Here is a 6,486-nt window from a genome sequence, read left to right on the forward strand (position 1 = left end):
TCTCTTGTCTTCCAAGAGAGAGAGGGGAGAAAGGTTTCCATCACGAGGGAAATGGTATATCTGATGCTGTGCCAAACCGACAAATAGTAGGAGCCATTACGGCATAATCGTCCCCATTAAACAGGCCTGAATGGAATTACGCATTAAAAGGCTGATTACCTAGACTCTAGGTAATCAGACGGGCTTTACACAAAGGCGGGGTCATCCTCCCTCTAGTCCTAGAGGGAGGATGACCCCGCCTTTGTGGAAAGCCCGTAAACAATCACACAGGAGAAGCTTATCATCTGCTAAACCTTGACTCCCTCAAACAAGGTTAGAATATTAGAATAGCTGCCTGCGATCTGAGAGAAAGCAGAGGAGAAAGAGGGTTCATCCGAGTTATGTATGCAATATAGGTGTGTCAAATATGTGTAAACTGAGGCATGCAGTGTGTGGTGTGTGTCGATCAATAGAATTTGTTAGTTTTTTAGAAGGCAATCTCAAATAATACAATAAATGAATATAACAACCATATAACATTTGGCACACTGTACTGTATCAGATGATTTTCACACGCGATGTGTTTTATGATCCATCCATCAGACGCATGTTTCACATTTTATAATTAAAATAATCTATAAAGGGCAGATTGTTGGCAGAATTATGAGGTGTGTGAAATGTTTTGTTGTTAATTCAAAGCTTTGTGAAGAATACATGTATACTCTGAAGTGAAGACACTATTCAGGGAAATCATGTCTCAGTCGTTGGTTTGTTATCGAAACGTCTCAGAAACGTAACAGATTGTAACTATATTCAGTTGGGTGTGAAGTAGGGCTGAACGATATATCGCGTCATGGCGATAACCGCGATATGCGCATGCGCGATATTCACATCGCAGAGACGTGCGATTTTATTAATTATTTTTATTAACATTTTTTTTTTTTTGTAGGACGTGCGATATTAAGTAGGTAAATGAACTCAAACACGTCATGTTACAATTATATTGCTGCTTGCTACAAAAGGAAAACTTGCGCGGCTCTCATGTCAGGGGTACTTGAGTGAGTGACATGCTGGCTGCATGCACAGCAAACCACCAATCACAATCATTCTTGATCAGATCACAGCGGGCCCCGCCTGGCTAGTTTGCAGACCATCAAAACACCGGTAAAAAATGAGCGAGGCACAGGAGGACAATACCGGCGAGAATGAAGATTTACTTCCAAAAAGAAAAGCAACATCTGCCATCTGGAACTATTTTGGATACAAAAAGGTTCTTCTCTTCTTCACAAATGAACCCCCTTATTTGAGGGTAAGCAACATGCATTATCATGACATGTTAGATCCAGTGCTGGAATTGGGCCGGTACTCACCGGTACGCAGTACCGGCACTTCTGGTTCTGACCCATGGAGTACCGGCACTTCTTGCTCAGTACCGGCATGCTGGCGGTACTCCGGTACTCATGCACCGTGCCAGTACTCAACACTCTCCCGCCGTTCTTATTATACATCCATATATATATATACAGCCGCCCGGTACTCAGTAGATGCGTCATGAGGTGCCGAACGGACATTCTCATCGCTCTAACCGCTGGAGTTTCACAGCGGCTGTCAGCTGTTTACTCCTGTCATTCAAACAGAACGTGCTGGAGAGGGGGCGGGGCTTATCTTCTCCATGTAAATACTGTGGTGGAAACGACTATGTCAAAATTAACCTATTTGACCGTGATTTAATAGTAATACACGTTTCAAATAATAATAATAATAATGCCGAAGTAACAACATACTGAAAACTGTTAGTAAAACCATGTTTTAATGCTTTACAATTTACATACCTAGATGCACGTGTGTTGTGTTTATGCAGTGCAACTCCCACCCAGTGGGTGGCTATGTAGAGTGATAGAACAGAGCAGGCACGCCCCCGAGAGAAGGAAAGCAAGTCACGTCACAAATTAGCATTTCTAAAATGTTAGCGTGGATTAATAAAAGTGCAAAAAGACAGCGGTTGTCGCCGGAAGAAACTTCAAATACAGAGAATGCTGTGCCTGTGTTGGAAATTGTGTCTGATGGGGAGCTTTCTTTGGTTGATCCTCCTGCTCCAAGTTCTAGTGCATTAGCATTAGCACTAGCTCCGCCGCCTCCTCCAGAGCCTCTAACGTTAGCTGCTGCTGGCGCAACTGCCACCACCAACACCGGGCAAAGCGATGCACCTGACTGCTGGACAACGGACCAGGTGCAATATTTTTGCAAGACCAATGCATGGCTCCTTCTTAAAGATAAGAAGCAAGGATGTCGGATATGCAGAGATGTCAAATCTTTGGGAATACACACTGGACAAGGACTGAAACTGTCAACTGAATGGGGTGAGTGTGCAGTGTCTCATTTCGGTGTTGACAAGGGCAAACAACAAGCTAGCCTGAGAAAAAAAATCAAAGAACATAATGAATCACAAGCCCATGTAAAAGCTGCTGACATCCTTACATCTGCTTCACGTGAAACTATTCAACATCAAGTGCAGTCTATGCATAAATCTGAATTAGACACCACTATCAGAGTTTTTCGAACAGCATATAAAATTGGCAAACATAGCCGGCCATTCACAGACATGCCAATTGATTTGAATGTACAGAAACTGAATGGGCTGAACGTGGGCAGGGTTTTGCACTCCAATAAAACCTGTGGCGAAATCATCGACCACATAGCTCATGAGCTGAAGAAAAAAATGGCAAAAGACATTACAGAAAACCAAAGAAAACTCTGTGTTTTGGTCGATGAATCTACCACTATTAGTGGTAAAACGGTGCTTGTTGTGTGTCTACGCTCAGCATTAGCTGATGCTGAGCCCGAAACGTTTTTTTGGGAGCTGATCGAGTTGGATGGAACAACGGCTGATGACATCACAAAGGCGTTAATGGAGTGTCTTGGAAGAGATTTTAACGAGGACTTTTTAGGTCAGTGTTTCATTTCTTTTGCATGTGATGGGGCTTCAGTCATGCTAGGGAAGAGAACAGGCGTTGCTACCCAGTTGTGTAGTAAATTCCCAAGCCTGTTTGTGTGGCACTGCTCCAATCATCGTCTAGAGCTGGCAGTTGGGGATGTGGTCAAGGAGGTCTCAGGGCTCAATCATTTCCAGATCTTTTTTGACAAACTCTATTCCTTGTTCCATGCCTCCCCCAAAAATCAGAGGCAGTTAGCGCAGTGTGCGCAAGCAGTCGGACAGCGTCTCCTGGTGATAGGGCGTGTTTTGTCCATCCGCTGGGTGGCTTCAAGTGAAAGGAGCGTCAGAGCAGTCTGGGAAAACTACCGAGTGCTTCATGATCACTTCACAAATGCTGCAAACGACACGAGCAGGGATTCCAGAGACAGAGCGAAGTACAAGGGCCTGGATGATGTGCTCACATCTGCAACGTTTGTCAGCAATCTGGGACTGATGTACGATGCGCTCACAGAGCTCAGCGACCTCTCTCGGCAACTCCAAAAAAGAGAGATGACACTGCCTACAGCAGATAGGCTCTTAACTCGAGAAATACGAGTTTTTGAATCCATGGTCACCATGCCTGGCCCACACATGACTACAGTTCATACAGCTCTAGCTGAGAAGTCCTTCAAGGGTGTTGCCCTGCGTGAGAATGGCAGGCTTGTACAGATTCATGCAGGTCAGTTTTTCCACAGTATGGTAGAGAATCTGAGACACAGAATGACTTCCACAACCTCCTCTCATGTCAGCACAAGAGAAATCCCATTACATGGCCGGGAGGCCCGGGACAATCAGCTAATCCAGGACATGAAAGTTATCCATCCTGGAAGTTGGCCTGAAGAGGAGTTAGACGTACAGTATGGGGACATAGAGGTGCTACGTTTGTGCGAAGTGCTGAAAGTGGACAGAAGAGAGACTGTTCAGGGCTTTCGCGAATACAAGGAAACCAGGGCATCCCGTACACCTGCTGCCATGGAGCCTCTACTGAAAGCAGTCCGAACCATCGCTGTCTCCACTAGTGAGTGTGAGCGGGCATTCAGCTGCATGAACGATATCCTTACTGCAAAAAGGAATGCTCTCTCTGTCAGCTGACTGTCCAGCCTGGTTTTCATTAAATGTAATGGACCATCACTGGACAGTTCAATCCGGAACAGTATGTGAGGTCCTGGCTGGCAAAGGGAAGGAGAAGTGCTGATGAAAGAGCCTGTCCAGCTCCAGCCCCTGATACTGATGTCCCCAAGGCCTTCTGGAGCCTTTTCTAACAATGTGAAGTATATTGCAAAGCAGCTCACCCAGTGAGAAGACTTTTGGCATAATGTGCCGATTTGTACAGATCCTGGAGATAGAAGGACTTCAGACCAACCAGGGAGTTATCTGATCAGCTTGGTGTTCAATGTAACTCTTTACCATGGCTCAGACTTTGTTACTTGCAGTTACAGTTTCTCATTTTAGATTGTGCAAATTTTGCATTTGTTTTTACATGTTCTTTGTTCATGCTCTTTATCATTTTTCTGAGTTGGAAAGTTAGATTGCATCATAGTTTACTTTATACATATTTGTATTCTTCAGTGGTGAAGTATATTGCAAAGCAGCTCAGCCATGTGAGAAGACTTTTGGCACTTTTTCGTTTTTCGTTTTCTGAGTTGGAAAGTTAGATTGCATTCAAAATGTACAGAAATACTTAATTTTGTTAAAGCTTTTTATAAAAAATGCTTCTGACCAGAGCTTTGTTTCCTTGTCATTAATGTTGAACACCACCAGAGGGGCTCTCACCTGAAAGGTCTCTGCTTCATGTGTCTTCAGCAGAAGATCTAGACTTTGATTGCTATATTTTCAGTTAATATTGACCTTACTGAGCTTTAGCCATATCCGCTGCCTATCATAAAAAATGTTAAGTACAGTGAACCTTTCTAAAATATACAGTAGTAAAGAGACAAACCCACCAGCATTATAGTTGTATATATAAAATTGACTTGAAAAAGTTGCTGATTTTAGAGTACTGGCACCTTTTTCATTCCAATTCAAGCACTGGTTAGATCATGACTTAAGGTACCAGTTAAGATCCAGACGTCCGTGACTAAAATCCTTCATCCGGTTAAATATAGTTAAAAAAAACGCAATATATATCGCAGGGGAAAAAAATATCGCAATGTCAGTTTTGTTCAATATCGTGCAGCTCTAGTGTGAAGTCTTGATGACAATTTGGTGAGAATACAGAGATTACAAAGAAGGGCTATTTCACACATTTCCGAAATGTTCCCATGAATCTACAATACTAACTTTGGCACACTGTATTGTGAAAAGCTATAGCCAGACAAGGGCCTTTGATGATTTGGATGAAAGTTGCAACATTTATTTTACATCCAAATACAAAAATATGTTTGAAGTTTTGCTTTACACACTTGCCAACATTAGTTTGTATGAGGTTAGGGAAGGTTTGTGGATGTGGAGAATAGAAAAACTGTTAGAAACCTTGGTCTGAGGCATGAATGCCAGACGACCATGCATCACAGACCTCTAACACCCTTCTTTTTGCTGCGCTACATAAAAGGAAAAACAACTTCCTACGCTGACGTGAACATGCATTTGATGTAAATTGTGGAAGATATTGTGTCTGTTATTTTGTATATATTGATTGTTGTGCTTTTATTTATGTCTTTAATGTGTGCATATGTACAAATCAGGGTTTCCGTTAGGATTTTTTCTCGCCGGTCAAATGTCCGGACAGAATTTATTTTACCGGACAAATTTGAAATGTACCGGTCATGTTTCAATAATAATAATAAGAATTGTGTAGCAGAGTTTCTGTTAGCAGGTAATTACCGGACTAGGACCGGATATGCTGATGTTTAAAAGTCAGTTAATGGGAGTCATTTTTATATTGCTTCAGTTTATAATCGTAACAGATCGAAAAATTCAGATTAATTTTTCAATAAATGATTCCACAAACAACATAATTATTACATTCAAACAAACTACTTGTAGTAGATGAAGTACATTATTCAAAAGTTTACATTAACTTTGAATAATAACACGGGAGAAACGGAATAATGATCCTCTCTTTTCCTCTCTCCCTCCCTCTCTCCTGACAGCCCGTCAGTTTCTCATGCAGCTTGCTAAACAGTGGGCGGGGCTTCAGGTGATTATGCAGCAGCTGATCTGATCTCTCTCGCGTCCGGTTACACTTCATTCGCGTTTATGTCCATATCGATCAGATCCAGCTCTCCTGATCGGCCTTTATAGAGAGCACCGATCAAACTATTAAGAGTGAATATCGGCCGATAATGATCGACGGCCAATCGATCGGAGCATCGGACATTTTGACCGGCAGGTTTTGAATTTACCGGTTTTTATTAAATGTTACCAGCTAAAAACCGGTAATTATCGGCTAACGGAAACCCTGGTACAAATGTGTCTGTTGATTGTGTAATGTATATACATATTTTTATATTAATTTGTATTCCTCTGGATTGTGGGAAACAGTATTTAGATCTCTCTGTCTGTACACACAAACTGAAAGTTGAAATAAAGCT

At 42.3% G+C, this 6,486-nt stretch overlaps 1 protein-coding gene across 1 annotated transcript in view; it reads right to left on the reverse strand.

The window, feature by feature from the left end:
• Positions 1-6,486, reverse strand: part of LOC117558362 (dipeptidyl aminopeptidase-like protein 6) — a gene marked incomplete in the record, with an annotated part of 66,302 nt that overhangs the window by 23,029 nt on the left and 36,787 nt on the right.

The sequence above is a fragment of the Gymnodraco acuticeps genome, unplaced genomic scaffold (genome assembly GCF_902827175.1).
Source record: "Gymnodraco acuticeps unplaced genomic scaffold, fGymAcu1.1, whole genome shotgun sequence".
In the NCBI taxonomy this organism is placed as follows: domain Eukaryota; kingdom Metazoa; phylum Chordata; class Actinopteri; order Perciformes; family Bathydraconidae; genus Gymnodraco; species Gymnodraco acuticeps.